Here is a 22552-nt window from a genome sequence, read left to right as displayed (position 1 = left end):
AGATACCCTGGTTAATTGGATCTGTAGTCACAAATTGTACACCAAGTCAAGGTGACTGAAAGCCAGCTTGAGCTTTTACTGTGAATTTTGTTGAAAGATCAGATTTCTCTTCCTATGCATTTTTTCTGCAGGGCAATGAGGGCAAGTGACTTGCCCAGGCACTTGCCAGTGAGGCAAGTGACTTGCCCAGGGTCACACAGCTTAGTAAGTGTCAAGTGTCTGTGGCTGGGTTTGAACTCAGGTCCTCCTGAATCTAGGGTCAATGGTTTATCTACTGCGCCACCTAGCCGCCCCCTCCCATGCATTTTTTTACAATTGATTGTTAATTGGTGGTGCATTGAGAGAAAATAGATTTCTGTATCAGTCCAGGTAGAAAGTATAGGAATTGTAGAGAAACCCACCGAAGTTTGGGGACGAGTACCCCAACATGACGGGGTACTTGTGTAGTCTTCAGCAAGAATTATTCAATCCAGAGGTAGCTCCAATCTCAAATGTCTAAAGGAATCTGTGTCATCTTGAGTCCCCATTCTCCCTCACCCTATATATTTGATCCGTTGGTCAACCTTGCTTCTCTATTCGTAACATTTCTCACATATATCACCTTCTCTCCACTCAGGGAGCCGTGACTATGGCTGAGGCTCCCATGGCCTCTCCTCTGGAATGTTGAAATGATTTCCTAGATGGTCTCCCTGACACATATCTACCTCTTCTCCAACGTATCTACTACAAAGTTATTAATTAAAAAATAAAATTTAAAGAATAAATCTAAGGGGCAGCTAGGTGGCGCAGTAGATAGAGCACCAGCCCTGGATTCAGGAGAACCTGAAATCCGGCCTCACACACTTGACACTTACTAGCTGGGTGACCCTGGGCAAGTCATTTAATCCTCCTTGCCCCACAAAAAGATAAATAAATAAGTCTAGCTATGACATCCCCCATCTCCCTATTTCTCCCTATTACCTCCAAGATCTGGTTGGCATTTAAGACTTTTCAAAACTTGACCCTTTCCTAATTTTCTGGTCTTGTTACACTTTACTCCCCTCTGTGTACTCTATGATCTAGCAATATCAGCCTACAATGTGTTGTTCCTCAAAAATGGCACTCTACTTCCCATCTCTGTGCATTTTTACTACCGAACCCATTCATGGGATGCTCTGCCTCCTCACCTTTTCTTCTTCACATGCCTGGTTTCCTTCAGAACTCAACTCAAATACCAATCACAGTAAAAGGCCTTTTCTAGTCCTCACAGACACTTGAGTCTTTTACTCTAAGGCTACTTTCCTTCTAATAGGTATTGATTTCTATGGGTTTTTTCCATGATGGCCAGCAGAGATCACAGTCACTGTGATTGTAGTTAGAATGAGGAGAAATTCTCACCCCTCTCTTTTGAGAGAGTGAGAAAAATTCATCATACCCACCTCCACCCACTAAGGAATGGTTCAGGACATAACCTTTTCTTGAAGTCTCGCTCCCATATCCCCAATCCTCCCAAAACCAACCCCTCACTTCAGAGACAGGAGAAAAATTCAGAGATCCCTGGAGACCTGCCTTCTTGGAGATCATGAGGATATGATAGTTTTAGTCTAGAGTCTAAGTCTCAGTTCCATGGGACTTATTTTCTCTATAAAGCTAGAAAGCTTAAAATATTATATTACCTGAGCCCCCAGGAAATCTTTTGATTGCTAAACTAGAAGGGTGAACTCCCAGGCAGTTGAATTTGGTGTAATTAATCATCCATTGGTTTCCAATATCTTCTCCCCCCTCTTACCATGCTTCCTACAGAAAACAACAACAACGACTCAAGATGCAAACAAAATTAATTGTAGTAAACCAAAGATAAAAACTTAAATAATCAGTAAAAAAAAATTTTAAATAGCAGAGAAACATTTGGTAATTAATCATGTCATCAATTGTATGTGACAATACAACAGAAGGGAGAAATAGAGTTAAGTAAATTCTTCCTTGCTCTTCTTTTTTTTTTTTAATTTTTAATTCTTGTGGGGCAATGAGGGTTAAGTGACTTGCCCAAGGTCACACAGCTAGTGTCAAGTGTCTGAAGCTGGATTTGTACTCAGGTCCTCCTGAATCCAAGGCCAGTGCTTTATCCACTGAGCCACCTAGCTGCCCCCCCCCCACCTTGCTCTTCTAATATTTCCATGTAGCTGTATTTTAGTCAATCCCCACTTTATTTTTTTAATTATTATTTTACATTAATCATATATAATAATTTAATGACAATTTAATTTTAACTAAAGTAAATTTCTTAACAAATCTCAGTATGAATCACAGGAAGGAAAAAGATCCAGAAGCTACAAGACTTAGAGTGAGTCTCTTGGAAAACATCTTCATTTTGCTATGACTGAAAGTGTTGTGCCTGCAGCTGCTTTCGCTCTTTCTTGCCAACTCTCTCTAGAGCTATTAAAAGACTACAACTAAAAGAAAAATCCACCACCCAGTTCCAAAAGCTTTTTCTCTTCCCAGATTGGGAAGAAATACAATTTTAAAAGAGTTTAGCATACTGGGCTCTCTTGAAAGGCAAACTTACAGTTTCACGTAGTATGCCTTGGTAGACTGTAAGGTCCTTTAGAGGAGGAATTATTTTGTGTTTTTTAATTTCTTGTATCCCCAACACTTAGAACATAGAAAGAATAATGCTTATTGATTGATTTAATTGATTTGGAAGTTCCTCCCATAATTCAGAGCACAGCTCATCAATTTTTGCATGTCTATCCTGTGTGATTCTTGTCCATGTCCCCGCATAAGTTTTCCACAGGGGTGGGGTGGGAGGAGGAGGGGATTCACCTGATTTATCAAAGGCCTTCCTCACTTATTTTTGATGTCACGAGGCCATCAGTAGAGTACTCTGGATCCCTGGCCATCCCTTATCTTGCAACATAACCAGTCTATCATCTCTTCTCATCCTATGTTTCCTTGATTACATGTTTTACTCATAGTCTTCTAAGACTATATAATATCACTTTTCAGGTGGTAACCAAGAATTTCATTTCTTTGTTAGTAAGGATTTGACCACCATCACCAACCCTACCCAGCACAAACAGGGCTTACAAAAGTTTATTCTTGAAAAAGTATGTAATTCACTAAGAAGAGACGAAAGTCTTTAGAAAAGAATCTGAGAATTGGAAATAAGGCATTTCAAGGCAGATAAATCTATCAATGAAGCAAGCAAGCAATAAGCATGCCCAGTAAAATGGAAGCTTTCAAGTACAGGGATGATGCCAGTTTTTTCATGGTTTTCTAGTGCCTTGAATATCATTATTGTTGTTGAGGCATTTCAGTCATATATGACTCTCCATGACCCCATTTGGGGATTTCCTGGCAAAGATACTGAAGTGGCTTGCCATTTCCTTCTCCAAATCATTTTACAAATGAGGAAACTAAGGGAAACAGGGTTAAGTATATTGCCTAAGGTCATATAGCTAGTGTCTAAGGCCATATTTGAACTTGGGAAGATGTCTTACTTTAGGTCTGGTACTCCATTCACTATACCACCTAGATGCTCTGCCTTGCATAAGATTGGCATGTAATACATATTTAAGAATTTTTTTTGGCAGTAATATTTCAAATGACTCTTTATTTGATATAAGGTTATTATGATTATTTGCTGCTGGGAACTGTGTATCTACTGTATTCCATTGAGCTACCTTTCTATTTCTTAGCTAGTACCAAATAGTTTTGATAATTACTGCCCTACAATATAGTTTTAGATTTGGTACTGCTAAATCTCCTTCCTTTACATTTTTTTTCATTATTTCCTTTGACATTATTGACTTTTTGTTCTTTTCAAAATTAATTTTATTTTTTCTAGTTAAGTAAAAATGATTATTTAATTGGGATGGTATTGAATATATAAATTAATTTGGGAAAAATTGTCATTTTTCTAATATTGGCCCTGCCTACCCATGAACAATTAATATTTCTGCAATTATTTAAATCTGATTTTATGTATATAAAAACATTTTTGTAATTTTGTTTATATAGTTCCTGGGTTTGCTTTGGCAGGTATATTTCCAGATATTTTGTATGGCCTGGAGATATTTTAAATTTAAATAGAATATAGATAGAAAGATAGATAGATAGATGTACATATGTGTATATATACATATATGTGTGTATATTCTTACTATCTCTTCTTGCAGAGTTTTGTTTGTGACATATAGGAATGTCAATAATTTGTGTGGATTTACTTTACATGTTACTATTTTGCTAAAATTATTGTTTCAAATAAATTTATAGTTGTCTTTGGAATTTTCCAAGTGTATCTTCATATTATCTGCAAAAAAGACATAGTTTTATTATTTCATTCGCTATTCTGATCCCTTCTATTTCTTTTTCTTCTCTTATTGCTAGAATTTCCAATTGATGACAGTGAACATACTTGTTTCATATCTGATCTTACTGGAAAGGCTTCTAGTTTATCTACTTTATTATCTAGTTTATTTAGATAATTTTTTTTATCAATTCAAGGAAAATCTATTTATACCAATCCTTTTAAGTGTTTTTAATAAAAAGAAGTATTGAACTTTATCAAAAGCTTCCTTCTGCATCTATTGATATAATCATAATTTTAAAATATTGTTGATATAATCAATTATGTTAATATTTTTCCTTAAATTAATCCATGCCTACATCCCTGGTATAAATCCCACTTGATTGTAATGTATACTCTTTGTAATATATTGTTGTAATCTTTTAGCTACTTTTTTATTTAGGATTTTTGCATCCATATTCATTAATGAAATTGGTCTATAATTTTGTCTTTGTTTTTATTCTTCCTGTTTTAGGTATCAGTACCATATTTGTTTCCTAAAATTTGGTAGTATATCTTTAACTATTATTCCAAATAATTTATTTAATATAGAAATCAGTTGATCTTTAAATGTTTCATAGAATTCACTTGTAAATCCGTTGTGTCCTGATTCTTTTCTCTTAGCTCATTTGCAACCTGTTTAGTTTCTTTTTCTAAATTAGATCTATTTAAATATTCTATTTCCTTTTCTGCTAATCTAGGTAATTTACATAGGTATATTTAAATATTCTATTTCCTCTTCTGCTAATATAGGTAATTTACATGCTTGCAAATATTCTTCCATTTCACTTAATTTGCTAAAATTTTGGTATATATTGGGCAAAATAACTCCTTATAATTGCTTTAATTTCATCTTTGTTGGTGGTATATTTGCTGTTTTCATTTTTGATACTAGTAATTTGGTTTTCTTCTCTCCCTCTTAAATCAAATTAACCAATTGTTTATCTATTTTATTTGCTTTATCACAAAACAAATTCCTAGTTTTATTTATTAATTCAATGGCTCTTACTTTCAATTTTATTGATCTTACCTTAAATTTTTAGGATTTCTAATTTAGTATTTAATTGGAGATTTTTAATTTGTTCTTTTTCTAGATTTTTAACTGCATACTCCATTCATTATTCTGCTCTTTATTTTATTTATATAAGAATTTAGAGATATAAAGTTTTCTCTAATCACTTCTTTTGGTGTATCCCATAGATTTTTATATTTTGTCTTATTATTGTCATTCTCTTTAAATTACCACCTTTTACAAGAGGCCTTTCCTGATCCCCAAAGGTTTAGTGTCTTCTCTCCTGAAATATTTTGCACATATTTCGTATACTACTTTGCATATATTTACATTTCTCTGTGAATGTTGGTTCTCTCAATGAAACAATGTCCCTCAAGGACAAGGATTATTATTATTATTTTTTGCATACCAAGAGCCTATTGCAGTACACAGTAGAGGATAAGTGAATGCTTGTTGACTAATGAATGAATTACTAAAAAGGTCAGAGAATATTTTCATCTACAAGGGGAGAGGATATTGGCTCCTGAAAAGAGCATGTGATTTCTAAGAGGAGATACAAAAAAAGAACTCTGTATAAATGACTTCTTCCCAGGAGTCAAATTAAACTGAGTTGAAAAAAAGAAGGTAGGACAGTCATGTGCCAAGAGTACAAGGTGATACAGTGACTGCCTACGTGTATGCTGCTGGACTAAAAATATAAGAGGCACTGGAAGGTGTCTGGCTCAATGAATATCCCTTAGGTGAAAGTCTATGAAAGGAGTCAGACTAGGCTCCTGCTAAATAAGAAAGCTCTAGTGATTGCAATCTGTACTGGTGGAGGGAAGGTGGAGCAAAAAGTTAATAAATTCATTGATATGTTGAAGTCTATACAAGGCACTAGAAATAGAAACATTTTTAAAAATGAGATAGGCTTCTGCTTATACTCTATTGGGTAATGATATAGTATGAACATAGATAAATAGGATTTGGGTGTCATGTAATGGGGGAAAACCAATCTAGGCACAGTGCTTAAGGAAAATTTTAGGCATAATCAATCACTAAGTATTTATTAATAAGCTTGATTCTTATTCACATTCCATCTTTGGTAGGTCTCAGTTTTGTGACATACCATAATTATCTGAATATAGGCATCCACCCCTGAATCAGATGTTTTTGCTTTGTTTCATTGAGTTACACAGCTAGTAAGTGTATAGTGTCTAAGGCCAGATTTGAAGTCAAGTCTTCCTGACTATAGGGCCTGTGCTTTATTTACTGTTTCTCCTAGGTGATGCTAATGAGATATTTTTGAAGGGAAAATAAGAAGCAAATAAATTAGAAACCCAACATAGTATACAATGAAAAGTAGTGCTAAAATAATAACTTTAAGAAAAAAAAAACATAGTTTCTGTGACCTTGAGCAAAACAAAGATATTTACTGTTAATTAAATGTCTCATCATAAGCATCATTATGGCCTGGAGAAGTGGACTCAAAGGATATTTCAGTGGAGTGTAAGCTGTAACTTAGCCTAACAAACTAAAGAGACTTTGACTATGGAACTGATGACAGACCATCACTTGAGAATGAATGAATGATTAAAAGCTCATTTATTAGATATTTGCTATGTACCAAGCACTGAGTTAAATATTAGCAGAGACAAAGTGAAAAGGCAATACAATCCCTGCTCTGAAAGAAGCTACACTCTAATCAGAGGAAAAATTATTTAAAATAAAGGTTGGCTGCAGGGAGATTGAAAGACTCAGAATCTCTAAATGAGGAATAACATTTATGTTCATGCAAGTCCCAAGTGTCCTTGTGTTACAATACATCAGATGATAGTACTGGGGGTCTGAAGTGAATAGAGGTAATAGAGATGCTAAGGAAGCCTGTTGGTCCTTCATCTCACTGGAAGAAATAGAGTTAGTGATTCCTGTCTCAGCCAATCCATGTGATCAATCAAACAACTCTAAAGGGTTCTAGGAAGCACAACCTGGGGACTCTTTCAAAGGGCAAAGGGAGAAGGGAATGAGATAGGATACCTCCTGGTGGTGGCAGGAGGCCCACTCTTTGTAATGGATGTGTTTTATAATTTCTACACTATTTGTTTTTATCACTTTCATTGGAATTTCTCTCATCGAATATAATTATTCAACACAAGGTTTTTCAAAAAACAAAACCAAATTTGGGACCACAACAATCTGTATGAAGGTCAATATCAATTAGAAAGGACTTTAGTAGCATCTAGTATAACCCACAATTGAAAAGAGAATTTTCTTTATAAAATGAGAGCTGTAGCTTCCAGGAATAAGGACATTATAGTCTTACTCTATTGTGTCTTGATTAGATTACATTTGGATTACCAAAGCTCATTTATGGAAGTCACAATTTAGGAAAGACATTGATAAGCATTGAGAGCATCCAGAGGAAGTCAGGATGGTAAAGGGTCTCAAATAGATACCATATAATTTGTGAAGGACAGGATATTTAGCCCAGAGTGGAGAATATAGAAAAGATGTGTAAGAACCTCGGTAATCTCTTTGCCCTTCTAAGTGAAGAAGCAAATCCCCTGGGTCACTCCATGTCCCAAAAGAAGACCTTTAGTAATGGCCAAAAGTCCCTTTCCCTGCTGGTAGAGTCTCAATAGCAATGATCCACCAATTCCCTGAGTTTTTCCTTTATCATGAATCAGCACTATTCCCTAAACCTTGACATGAAACTAAGTCCAGGATCCCCCTCCATCCCTCCACTGCCAAATCCTGCTTTACCCAGATAAGATGCCAATAAAAACCCACCGGCTTCACTGGTTTGGGTGCCCACTTCCCCCTGCTGCCCAGGTGGAGTTGCCTTGTTTCCTTCATCCTCAGTTGCCCTTTTTAATCATATCTCCCTTCAATATAGATTGCTTAATTTACTTTATCTCTTCTGACTCTTGTCTGATGCTGATACCTTCTTGTGGTGCTTCCTTGTACTACACATTGGAATCATGAGCCTCACTCAAATCACACCGAGATCATAGGATAACTGTCTTTAGCTATCTGATGGGCTTTCACAGGGAGGAGGTATTGGATTTGTTCCATATGACTCCAGAGTACAGAAACTGAAGCCATGGGTAGAAGTTGCAAAGAGGTAAATGTAGTTGGTAAGTCAACAAACATTCATTAAGTTCTTACTATGTGCTAGGTGCTGTGCTAAGTACGGAGGAATCAAAGAAAGGCAAAACCAGATCCTGACATGAAGGATTTTACATTCTAAAGGCAGTGGGGCTGGGGGGAGGATAGCTGGATGATGTGAGAACCAGGACATCACCTCCTGCTTCAGACACTTACTAGCTGTGTGACCCTGGGCAAATCACTTACCCCTGCTTGCCTCAGTTTCCGCATCTGTAAAATGAACAAAAGGAATGGCAAACCATTCCAGTGTCTTTGCTAAGAAAACACCAAGGGGGATGCAAAGAGTCAGACAAGACTGAATAACATATGGAGCATTTTATATGTGCTATCTCCTTTGATCCTTGAGGTAGTTTCTATTATGATCCATGTCACAACCTCCTTATGCAACAGTTTTCTTATCTATAAGATGAAAGGGTTGGGCTAATGGCCTCTTCCAGCTCTATACCTATGATCTAGTGAAATAAGAGATGAGGGCAGTTAAACACCTTTCCAATCTGTGGTAGATAGTGTCGGGTCCAGGATTCAAAGCCATGGCCTCCTACCTGCAGGTGTGGAGCTGGTTATACTCTTCAGTATATAGCAGGCTTCCATGGACTACAGACTGGTTTAAGGATAGGTAGTTGTGGCTTTAGCCATTCAGAACTATTCAAGAACACCTTGATTGGTAGGATTAGGGTACAGAATCATGGTGGGAGAGTAAGTAGGTCCACTTGATGCTGAACTAAGTGAGCCCTGGCCTCAGGGTCAGGGTGGCCCCAGGGCCATCCTGGAGTAAAGGGAAGCCTGAAGTTGGGTTAAGTGGCTCCAGGTGGAAGGCTGAGGTGGCCTGGAGCCTGGTGAGTCATTTTGGAAGGGCCAGGATTGATGCTGATTCATGTCTGAGAGTCCACATTTCTTGTTTCCTTTGGACAAACACCACTGCATTGGAGCTGACCCCCTGCTGCTTCTCCACACAACCATTCTGTTCTTCACTTGAACAGCAGTTAACAATCAGACCCACATGACCTCCTTTTAACATATATATATCTGCAGCTTTGCACTGACAAAAAACGCACACAGGGGGGGGAAACCAGGAATTTCCACACTCCCTAAGGAAGCCAGGCACTGTTTCCACATATGGGCACTGGCTTCAGACTGGGTGTATGTCAACATCTGTTGTGAAGGGAGGGGTGAAACAGTGAATGCAAGTTCACTGCCCTCCCAGGGCTTGGAGAGAGTAATTCTGGGGGCAAATAAGTTTGGAATGGTTGAAAGTGTATTTATATATAGACAAACACATGTGAATTATACAATTATTGGATGATTACCTGTGGCAAATTTTTGATCCCAAACTGGACCCCCCAGCAAACATACTTTTAGCCAACCTCAACCCTCTCCCCCTCCCCTTGCTGTCTTTTCAGGGAGTGATCAAGGAATTAAAATTGAGGTTTGTATTAGCCTAAGCAAAATATAATTCAGGAAAATAAATCTGCTGCCAAGAGAAATGATGCAATGACTTTCTAACATAAACATAAATTACTTTGTTTCTATCAGTATGGAGAAAGGAAGACTGGTGTCATGAAGAGAGAGAGATAGCCTTGAAGTCATTCAGAAAAGTACGTGTTTAAGTTCCAGCTCCCAACCATAGCGGGCCAGGCACATGTGTAAGAATATATCTTGGGAGGGAGGGAGGCATGGGGGGAAAGAAAAAAAAGAGAAATGTAAATGGTAAATTTATTATATATTTTAAAGGAATAGCATGTTGTATGTAATAGATTTTCAATTTCCTGTGCAATCATCTTTTTATTATGCTACTATGGTATGGAAATACATTTTATTTCATTAATTAAAAATGAGTTCCCCACATCAATGAAATCACAAGTAAGGCAACAAAATACAAAATAAAATCAGCTGACACCAGCCTGGGAGTCAGGGAAACTGGCTTTGACCTTTTGTTCTGCCAGTAACTAGCTGTGTCAACTTTGACAAATCACTCAATCTCTCTAGGTCTCAGTCTCTTAATTTTTTTTAAATGGGGGTAAGATGGAGGGGGAAAACAAAATGTAGTTGGTTGGGCAAGGCGATCCCTAAGGTTTATTTCCAAGCAGGGCTGTGCTGGTAAATGTTAAACCTGATTTCAAAATAAAATCACACCCAACACATTTTCAGTTTAATCTCTATGGCTAACATTTGCTCACTTTCTTAAATCTAGGCAATCAACCCCACCACCAACAACAACCACAAAAAATAAATCAAGCCCTGATTTGTAGCATTTGCCAATTTCTGAGGGGTAAATGTTGATGCTGACAATTTAACATTGGCACCCATGAGCCTGACCAAGCTGATTCTGAAATATGTTTGGCAAATCTCACCTTCTAGGACCCAATTCCATTGTTTTTCTCCCTTAGCATAGACAACTAAGTTGAGTTTTTATAGTTATGTTTTTCATGAGCTAATGACTTTGCAGTTGCCTCTACCAAGGAATCTTGAATCATTTTGACATACACATGAGAAAATCCTTCTTTCATGAGAGTCTCAAGGCTGCATTTTGCTCTATCAAGTAAATTCCTCTTTTAAAATTATGAAACAATAAAAAAATCTATGGGGATTACAGCATTGGGATGATTTGCATGAAGAGAGGAATAACACATGGGATCCATGGAAGTAAATTCTTCAGGAAAGGTTCACATTAAGGTCTAATTCAAAGAGAGTGAGGATTATTACCAATAATGATGGTGACAACAATAGTCAATATATAGTGCTTTAAGATTTGCAAAGTACTTTGCCTATATTATTGAATGACATATTGAGCCCAGGTGTAAGGACAAATATGCTAGACCTTGGTTTGTTGAGGAGATGACTGGAGGGAGAGAAGCAACCAGAAATGGTACAGCAGCTATGTTCAAGGAGCTTCAAGGGAAGGCAGTGCCTTCTTTTTCCCTGGGCAAGTTTAAAAGCCTCAGTACAGTCTCAGGGCAATGTTGGTCATAGAGTGGTTAGAAATCAACCCGGGAGACCTGAGCATGATTTAGAAATAATAGAAGAGACAAAAAGCTGACTTGATAGCCGTTCTTCACAGATGTTTTCACTAGTAGCAACACTGCAGGGAGGGAGGGAAGAGGCTCTGTACCAAGCCCTAGATCTTCATCATTCACCGCCCATCAGGCCATTAGAAACCTTCCTGGCAAAGTGCTTTGATTGTGGTCAGACACTCTCTTGTCCTCATTCAGTGCCCACTCAACCTACTGACTTCCATCTCTTCCTGCTCCAACTCAGTTAACTCCAATTATACATACCAGATCACTCTGAGTGCATGCTCCTTCCTTCACCACACACTGGCTAGTCTTCCTCCACTCCAGGGACCCACTACATCCTGTTGAACTTAAATAAACTCAGGGAATGACCAGCACCTGCTACTCCTCGATAGTTAGCTCACCTCCCCAATCACCAATTCTCTCCTTCCTTTTGGCCTCTGAGCCTTCCCAGGCCATGAGGCAATACGAGGCTTGGCACCAATCCCAGATTGGGATTGAAGTGAGTTTGGGAGGTAGGAAGAGTGCTTGTACATGATAACAGCTGGAAAAAATGCTGAATATGCAAACAAGGCTAAATCAAAACATGCAACTTGAATTCTACTTCGAAGCCATTCTCTCTTTTGATTTGACTTTGGGTCTCTGGTTCCCATTTCTCTAGTCTCTAGCCCCTCCATTCTTGTTCCAATTACTCCTTCTTGAATAAGGCTTCTTGTTTGTGCTATTATATCATAATCTACTTTGAAATCCATGACTAAAGGTAAAAGAGAAAGGGAAAGATAAACCCAACTGAATGCAGAATTCCAGAGAATAATAGCAAGGAGAGGTAAGGACATTTTCTTAAATGAGCAATGCAAAGAAATAGAAGAAAATGGTAGAATGGGAAAGACGAGATCTCTTAAAGAAAGTATAGATATCAAGGGAACATTTCATGAAAAAATGGGCATGATAATACACAGAAATGGAGGCACTTAACAGAAGTAGAAGAAATTAATAAGAGATTGCAAGAATATACAGAAGAACCTATACAAGAAAGATCTTAACGCCACCAATAACCACAATGGTGTAGTTACTGTTATAGAGATCCTGACGGAGATCCTGAAGAATGAAGTCAAGTCGACCTTAATAAACATTGCAAATAATGAGGCTAGTGGAGGTGATAGCATTACAGAAGAGCTATTTAAAATCCTAAACAATGATGCTGTTAAAGTACCGCACTCAGTATGCCAGCAAATTTGAGAAACTCAACGGTGGCCACTGGATTGGAAAATTTACCTCCCAACCCTAAAGAAAGGCCATGCCAAAGAATGTTCAAATTAACAAAAAATGCACTCATTTACATGCCTGTAAGGTTATGCTTAAGATTTTGCAAGATAGACCAGTAATATGTGAACCAAGAATTACAGAAGACAGACTAGGTTTAGAAGAAGTAGAGGAACTCAACCAAATTGCCAATATGTGCTGGACTATAGAAAAAGCAAGGGGATAGGGGGAGGAGCAAAGCATCTCCTTTTGCTTCATTGACTACACAAAAGCCTTTGACTATGTGAACCACAACAAAATATGGGAGGTGGGAGTGCCAGATCATCTTATTTATCTTCTGAAGAAACTATATGCGGGCCAAGAAACAATTAGAAATGAACATGGAACAATTGATTGGTTTAAGATTGGAGAATAAGTATGACAAGGCTACATGTTGTCACCTTGTTTATTTAACTTATAAGTAGAGTACATCTTGCAAAATGCCAGGCTGGACAAATTAAAAAAAAACTGGAAATAGGGTTGCTAGGAGAAATATGAACTTCTTAAATATGCAAACAATAGCATGTTGATGCCAGCAAGTGAAGAAGAATTAAGAAGCCCCTTGATGAGGGTGAAAGTAGAGAGCATAAAATCTAGTATGGCTTGATGCTTAACATAATTCATGGCAATTGGTCCCATCACTTCCTGGCAAATAGAGGGAGAAGAAATGAAGCAGTGTCAGATTTTGTCTTCTACAGATCACTACAGTTGGCTACTGCAGCCATGAAACCAAACTTCTCTAGATTTTTGGAAGGAAAGCTAGGGCAATTATAGACAGCACACTAAAAAATCAAAAACAAAAGAAAAAAATTCCAAACCAATAAAAGACAAAACAACAAACAAACAAACAAAAAACCCAGAGGCTTCACCTTTCTGACAAAGGTCTTTGTAGTCAAAGCTATGGTTTTTCCAAAAGTAATGTTTGGCTGAGAGAGCTGGACTCAAGAAAGCTGAGTGCCACAGAATCAATGCTTTCAAACTGTGGTTCTGGAGGAGATTTGAAAGTCCCTTGGACAGCAAAGAAACCAAAATAGCCAATACTTAAAGAAATTAACTCAGACTATTTACTGGAAGGTCAAATACTGAAGCCAAAACTTAAATAATTTGGCCACACAATGAGAAGACAGGATTTGTGGGAAAAGACTCTGGTGTTGGGAAAGATTGAAGGCAAAAGAAAAAGGGGACATCAGAGGATGAAATGAATAGATAATTGGACAGATTTGAGGAAGTACTGGAGGGTGGAAGTTCCTGGCATGTTAAGGTCACATAGAGTTGGACATGATTGAACAACAGTAAAATTATGGGAGGGATGTCTGTGGTCCATTGAATCAGTGGCTGCTGCTAATTAATTTTTAAAATCACCTGATTCACATATAGAATAGATCACCAATTGGAATCCATCCATTTCTCTGAGAAAATTTGCAAAAGAGATTTTTCAATTGCAAAAGAGCAGGATGGAGCTTATATGTCAGGCTGGAGGAGAAAATGTGAAGATCATTACAAAACAAAATAAAACAATAACAAAAAAATCACAAAAGTAATACTAGACGGTGAATCTTTTTTTGTTTTGATTTTTTAATCTTAAAAGTATTTTGATTATTTTACAGTTACATGTAAAGATAGTTTTCAACATTTGTTTTTATAAGATTTTGAATTGCAAATTTCTCTCCCTTCCTTCCCTTCGTCCTCCCCAAAACGGAAATCAGCCTGATATAGGTTATGTATGTACAATCACATTAAACATATTTCTACATTAGTCATGTTGTGAAAGAATCAGAACAAAAGGGAAAAACCTCAAAAAAGAAAAAAAAGTAGAAACAGTATGGTTCGATTTGTATTCAGATTCCACACTTATTTTTTTCTTTTTGGATGTGGAAAGCATTTTCCATCATGAGTCCTTTGGAATTGTCTTGGATCATCGTATTGCTGAGAAGAGCTAAGTCAATCACAGCTGATCATCACACAATGTTGCTATTACTGTGTACAATGTTTTTCACTCAGCATCAGTCCACTTAAGTCTTTCTAGGTTTTTCTGAAATCTGCTTCCTCATCATTTCTTATAGTACACTAGTATTCATGTAGCACAACTTGTTCAACCATTCCCCAATTGATGGACATTTAAAAATTCTTTGTCATCACAAAGAGAGCTGTTATAAATATTTTTGTACATATGGGTCCTTTCCCCTTTTTTATGATCTCTTTTAGATACAGACCTAGTAGTGGTATTACTGGGTCAAAGGGTATGCACAGTTTTATAGCCCTTTGGGCATGGTTTCAAATTGTTCTCCAGAATGGTTGAATCAGTTAACAATTCCACCAACAATGCATTAGTGTTCCAATTTTTCCACAGTTTATTTATTATTTTCATTTTTTGCCTCATTAGCCAATCGGATAGGTGTAAGGTGGTTCCTCAGAGTTGTTTTAATTGTCATTTAGAGGGTAAATCTTACTTCATTCTTGGAGTGTGGTATAGTTTATAGGGAAGGGAGCCAGCATAGGCTAGTGTATGGAAGGCTGGTCTTAAATTTAAGAAGACCAGGATTCAAATCCTATCTCTAAGAAATACTGTCTGTGTCACCTTGGGCAAGTTACTTAACCTCTCAAAGTCCCCTGTCAAATTTATAAGGACTATAAACTGAAACACAAATAGTAGTCAGCATTGGTAGAGGGAGTTTTTCCACTGTTGTTTCTCATACTTTGGAAGGTATACAGGGCAGGTCGAGCCTTCCCATCTACCATAAAAAGAAAACAAAGTCTAGGAAGAATTTCAAGATCAAATCTAGTATTGAGTCCCCTAGGAGATTCTCAGAGATATCTGGATAGTTATTGCAATACAAGGAATAACATAGGAATTCTAAATCACAAAGAAATTAATAACCTCAAGATATAATAATAATAACCACTTTCCTTTTTACAATGCCATTGTGATTTGCATCATTACCTTGTGAGACAGGTAACATAATTTTTATTCTCTCCATTTTACAGATGCAAAAATTGAGGCTCAGTAAGTTTGAGTGCTTAAGGTCTCACAGTTAAATCAAGTATTTATTAGATATCTATTATGTGCCAGGCACTGTGCTAAGCATTAGGGATACAAAGAAAGACAAAAGTGTCTGCCCTCCAGGAGCTAAGACTCTAATGGGAGAGACAGAATACAAATAACTAACTACAAAGTATACACAAAATAAATGATAGATAATCAGAGGAAGAAGACACTCTCATAAAGGGTGACTGGGAAAGGTTTCCTGTAGAAGGAGGGATTTTAGCATAGGTGGTACAGTAGATAGAGAGTTGGGCCTGGAGTCAGGAAGACCTGAGATCAAATCCAGACTCTGATACTTAATAGCTGTGTGACCCTGGGTAAGTCACTTAACCCTGTTTGTCTCATTTTCCTCATCTATTAAATGAACTGGAGAATGAAATGGAAACCCAGTCCAGTATCTTTGAAAAAAAGAACAACACAGCAACCATCAAAAAACCTAAATTGGGTTACAAAGAGTTGGAGATGACTTAATAGCAACAGGACTCAAATGCAGGTTTTTTGACTCAATGCAGAGCTAACCACCATGTCCCTGTTGCCTGATCACCGAAGGGCATTCCAATAGTATTTTGGATAAGTATCAAACAATTCAAGTTGTAAAGTTGGAGGTTCAACAAGGTGACCAGTATAATGTGATTCCCAGAGTTTCCTTTTCCTGGGACATGCTTCTAAATGTATAAATTCAAAAGCAGTAGGTTTGGGAGTTGGACTTTGCCAACAATGGAAATGAATTACAGCCACAAAGGTCATGCCCTTTCCCTGACTCTGTCTTCATTTATGCTGCACCCAGTGCCTGGATGGAGAAAACTGGATTAAAATTAATCCAATTTCATCATCTGCCCAGGCTGCAGAAGAGAAATTGAAGCCAGGGGTTTCATTCAGGCATAAATCCATGTGAATGCTAATTTTCTTGACCATTGGCCTTGCATTGGAAAACATTGAAATTAATGATAGGTTGGTGATAACCGAAACATTTTAATTTTTCAATGGGGAATTAGATAAGTCCAGTCTTATAGGTACCAAGTGTTGAACTAAGTCTAAATCTGATCTACTTTAAACAAAGAAAAGAACACTGTAGTCTCATAGAAAACAGACATGGAAAAGTCCCAAGATACTGGCCATAGAGCCATACTTTCTACTGTGAATGTTTAAGATGTGATTCCAAGGTCTATTGAATTAAGCTGAACTTCACTGTGCTTTTGCTTTTTAAGCACTTATGAGCCTAAATAAAGAAATGAATGAGGGTTGGAAATGTTCAGCTGGCACCCTTTCTTTCTGGGAGACTCCAAAAAGACTCCCAAACTTTGCCAATACTGTTTCCACTGGACCATCACACTCCAACTTTACTTTCGAAGGGTGTTGCTGTTTTCATTTGACTTAGTGGAGGAACTGGTGAAATCTTCACAATGTCCTTTCTGAAGCTCTCAGACTTGGATGTGACTTGTGGCAGTTGCTCAAAGAGTTATTCTGAATAGCTTGGCAATATGCATTATAGGGAACCACTGTATAGAGATATAAGGGTGCTACATGGCCTGGGTTGTTAGGGGTAGAATTGTTTTTTTCTCGGTTCTCTTCCACCAGTTCCTCCAAAGTACTCTGGGAACCATAACTGCAGCCAAGGCTTTGTTGATATCAGGTTCCCGTCTCCTTGGAAGCCACAAAGTTGTTGGCAAATCTGCATTCCCTGTCAGATCAGTTTGGGGAATGGTCTTGGGAAGAAGTACATGTGTGTGGCTTTAAACCAGTCATGCCTAATTTATATGTTTGTATATATGTAGATAAATATATATATAATCATACATATAGAAATACCTATAAATAATGTGCATACAGAAATATGTAGTCAGTTTTCAATTTTTCACACAAAATGAGGGAACTCAGTGTCATGGCTAATCCAAATTACTTAAATCTTACCATGCATTTTATGTAAATGTGTATGATATATCCATGACTATATCTGTCTATATTACAAATATACATGTATATATGTCTGCATTGGCTAATAATTGTATATGAATATATATGTATATTCATACATGTGTATTTTTCTATATATCTATATCAGTATACATTGTAAAGAAAGACACCACCTGGATCTGGAATCGAATAATCTGTATTTCCATCTTGCTTCTGTCACTTGCTACCTGTATGTCATTTCAGACAAATCACAATCTCTCTAGGGTCTCAGATACTTCATCAATAAAATTGAGGGGTTGGTTAGACCTTTAAGATTCCTTCCCACCCCAAATCTCTTAAATGTACAAGAAAGACATTATACTATAATAAAAGTGCACTTCTTTTGCAGTTAGTGTGCCTGAGTCTAAATCTATGTCTGCCACCTAGTAGCTATATAGCCTTGGTAAAGTCTCTTAACCTCTAGGACCCATCTTCTCATTGGTTTAACAGGGCTAATAATATATCACCTAATTCAGAACACCCTTGTGAGGATAAAGTTGATCCATATAAAGTACTTTATAAAACTTAAAATGCCATATTCTTTGTCAACTATTATCATTGAGATCTGGTCATCTTAGAGATTCAGTAATTTCGATGAATAATTAATAATTTTGAAAAGACTTAATTCAATTAAAAACTATTAAATTTCTAGCTATGCCATGCTCTGCAACAGGAAAATAAATCAGAATTGTTGCATCACTTGACATGGGTTATCTTCATGAGAAGAATATTTCATCATATTATTTTCATAGTTATACTGTACTCCTTGGGTCTCATTGGTCGTTTGGAAGATTGGTAGATTAGACCACTAGGGATTCACTGAAATTAGGGACATGGTTACTTTTTGCTACATCCACCTTTTCTCCCATGTTCAACTCCCATGGTAGTCCGTGGTCACTTTCATTTTGTTAGCATTTGTCACCATTGTTGTCATAATACTCAAAAGGATATTGTTGAATTTAAAACCTGTTACTTGCTTTTCAGAAAAGAAAATAGTTTTACTGGTATCTTTTGCATTTTATTTCTGGACTATCATTTCTGGACCATCCTCTGTGCTGCTCCCAAATCTTGGTCCAAAGCCTTCCCTAATAACAAAGAAAAACATTAAGCAGGGGCAGCTAGGTGGCACAGTGGATAAAGCACTAGCCCTGGATTCAGGAGGACCTGAGTTCAAAATCGGCCTCAGACATTTAACATTTACTAGCTTTGTGACCCTGGGCAAGTCATTTAATCCCAATTGCCTCACCAAACCTCCCCCTCCCCCCCCAAAAAAAAAACCATTAAGCAAACCCAACTGCCACAGGCATTGTATCAGACAGCATACACCACATTTTATACTTATGGTCTTCAAACTCTCTACTAAAATTAGGGAATTTCTGTTACACTTTGGGTGATATTGCATAAACTATCAAATATCTTTGGTCCTTGATTTTCTTATCTATAAAATATAAAGATCAGGCTTAAAAGTGATGAAGTATTTTTGTGTCAAAATTTGTAATCCAATGTAATGGGGTCAAACTCAAATTCAAATGGGGGCCACTAAATTATTCAGATATATCTTTATGAGCCACATGTTGACTTGGGAAACAACAGATTAACATTATATTCTATTGTACTTTAATTTAATCTGTTAAGTGTTTCCTAGTTCCATTTTAACCTGGTTCAGCCTTGGGATGGATACATGTTTGACCCAACTATGTTCCTGTGACCGATTGCATGATAAAAGTTGTCAGCTGAAAGACTTAGCCAAGAAACAATGGTGTCCCAGTATGGACTATGGCACCTATTTGTGGCCTAGATGGTTTCCTTTATGGTGAGTTGGGAATCACTATGCAAACTTTACCCAGGAATTAGACTTCTAATGACTTCTCAGATAATGCTGAAGATTGCTTTCCAAGGGTGGTTCTTAGGAATCAGTCACAGATGTTCTTCCCTAGCCCCATTAAGGAACCCATTAGCTTGACAATTTCATTTTAGCCTGAAGGAAAAACAGAAATCCTGAAAACTTCACAAGTTACTTGTTTTTTCATACAAAACAGGCTTAATCCTGTCATGTTTCCTCCTGAATTCTTGCCTAAAATTAGCCCAAGGCCCATATGAACAACTTTTATTTCTTCCACAGTTATGACTATTCCAAAGAAAAGCACCATGCCTGCGCACCAATGGAATTATTTGAGTCAAATATAACAATTGACTTGTGAGAGGGAAGTTCCCATTCATAAAAACTTTGGTTTGGGAAGACCGATCTGCAATGGTCTTGATTATTTCTGCAGCTGGATTCACCTTATGCAGGACAAATAGGCAAATGATGTCTTCTTTGGGGACAAATGCTAACTTATTTGATTTTGCTTTCCATACTTCAGAAATTGTATGACAAGGTGAGGAAGGGGTTCAGCTACTCCTGAAATTAATAACAAAAGGTCCAGACAGCTATAATGAATGAATGAACCAATCAATCAATCAAAAGCATAAACTAGTTATGATCAAGTCCCTAATCAATTTGAGAGAAACAATTAATGTTGGTCATTGGATAAAGACAATTAACACCTTACAGGAATATTTTCATATTAATTGAATTCTGCTTTTGACTGATATATGTTTGCATTTCCTATAAAAATAGCAAGCTAGTTCAAAGCCAGTTAGTCAACTAGTGGTTGAATCCAGTGGTGAAGGAATCTTGATAAGGAGATGACCATGAAGAGAAAAGAGCTGTCTCCTTTCTCTCTCTCTCTCTCTCGCTCTCTCGCTCTCTCGATCTCTCGTTCTCTCTCCTCTTTTCCCCATGGACTTTTTTTTCACTCTTTTAAAGTAATTTTCTTTTCTTTTTAAATAATCAAGGTAAAGTATTCTAACATATGCCAATCCCGAGTAGCTTCCATTAAATGTCACTGTCCATGACCCACCCAAGCATCCTGACTGTCAAATACTCTACCACAATACCAGCAGTTAAACTTTGCCTTCAGAGTGTTATCAGAGGTAGTTTTTACAACCTGATAATTATTTTTGCTTGTCTTTTTAAGAGTTAATTTTAACACAAATCTTTCCTTCACAGGTTTAAGTACTTTATGCCTCTTGGCAGTAAAGTCAAAAGTAATTGCTTTAGAAATGTTACAATATGCTGGTTCCAGAAGTGCCTGAATTGTTCTTTTTGACAATGAAACCTTGAGTGCATGCCCTTTAAACTTAGCAATAGTTTTCATTACATTTACCACTTCTGGAGAATCTGCATCAGAATGGTTTAAAACCACAACAGGCTGATTTCTTCTAGGGCGTTTTACACATTGTGTAGAACTGAAAGGAAAAAGTCACAAAGTCCTAACTGTATCCTTAGGAAACCTTGGTCTGTAAAGGTCAAATGTGTCATGAAAATCTTCAGATTTTGTTTTTCTTTTACTTTTCCTATGCAACATTACTTTTTTTAGGCCATTCCTGGAAATTCTCTCTACATTTTGGTCCAAAGTTTCTGTTTTTATATGTAATCATAGGTTCATAAGTGTTATGTCTTATGTGAGTTTTTATTTTTGAAATCTCTCTTCTGGTAGATTTTCCATAAACAAAACCACTCCTAAATGAACGATCTGTCTGACACCTTAATAATTGTGTCTCTGGATGGTTGGTGGTACATACTGTCCCTTGAGTAGGCATGAGGCATATTTCTGTAGAGGTTGCAATAGTTGCATTTGCTGGCATCAATCTATCTGTTAAGAGTAAGGCGTCGGGGGCAGCTAGATGGTACAGTGGTTAAAGCACCAGCTCTGGATTCAGGAGTACCTGAGTTCAAATCTGGCCTCAGACACTTGACACTTACTAGCTGTGTGAACCTGGACAAGTCACTTAACCCCCATTGCCTACAAAAAAAGAGTAAGGCATCAATAGAAGAGACTGGTTGTTTCTCCTTTGCTGTGGAAGTTTGATTAGACTGTATGATGTCTAAGTGTAATGAAGACTCGGAACTGTTTACTTACTGTTAGCAGTGTTCTTAATAATTTTCAGCAGTATTTTTTGCTGTATTGATGCAGTTTTCTTTGGTTGATGATTCTGATGATCATAAGTGCTACTCTGTAATAAATCAGATGGCCCCTTTTGCGACTTATTGGGAGGCACACATTTTGCGGTCCATTAGGCAACAATGCATAAAGAGTTTGTTTCTGTTGAGTTTCACTTGGCTGTTTTACTGAACCCAAAGTATATGACTTAGTGCCTTGACATCCAGGCTCCGTATTTTGAGAAGAAATTCTATGAACTGAAGATTCTACTGGGTTTCTAATGATATATAATCCCTTAAATGACTTGCTACTTTCCAAACTAACTGCCAAAGGAGGCCTACTATCAAATGTAGAAGGGCAAATTACACTTGTTGGATTATCCTTTTTTAATTCTGTCCTTACAGAAGGTGTTTTGTAATGCTCCTTAGCTCCAACTCCACCAAAAACTTGAGAACTCTCACCTGTGATGTTGGCAACATTTCCAAGCATTCCATTACTTAACCTTAGAATCATTCCAGGTTTTTGTTTAAAAGGAGAGATGATGGTATACCTTGAGTCATGTAAATTCCTGGTGGATGAGTTGATGAAAGACTTTTTCCTGAAACAAGTTGTAATCCAGATTTTCTTTTTGAAAAGTTAGAATGCTTGGAATTCCCATCAGCATTGTTATATGTGTCTCCAAAGTAGCAGTAGCTGATTGCTACATTTCAATTGGAAGCTGTAAGACACTCAAAAGTAAAAGAGCTTCAGGGATAATGACCACTTGAAATA

General features: G+C 37.1%; 1 pseudogene; it reads right to left on the bottom strand.

Moving 5' to 3' along the window:
• Positions 1-20620: 20620 nt before the first annotated feature.
• On the bottom strand, positions 20621-22341 carry LOC122738243 (annotated as a pseudogene).
• Positions 22342-22552: the final 211 nt, after the last annotated feature.

This window comes from Dromiciops gliroides, chromosome 2 (assembly GCF_019393635.1).
Source record: "Dromiciops gliroides isolate mDroGli1 chromosome 2, mDroGli1.pri, whole genome shotgun sequence".
Classification (NCBI taxonomy): domain Eukaryota; kingdom Metazoa; phylum Chordata; class Mammalia; order Microbiotheria; family Microbiotheriidae; genus Dromiciops; species Dromiciops gliroides.
This window is presented reverse-complemented; position numbering and strand designations above follow the sequence as displayed.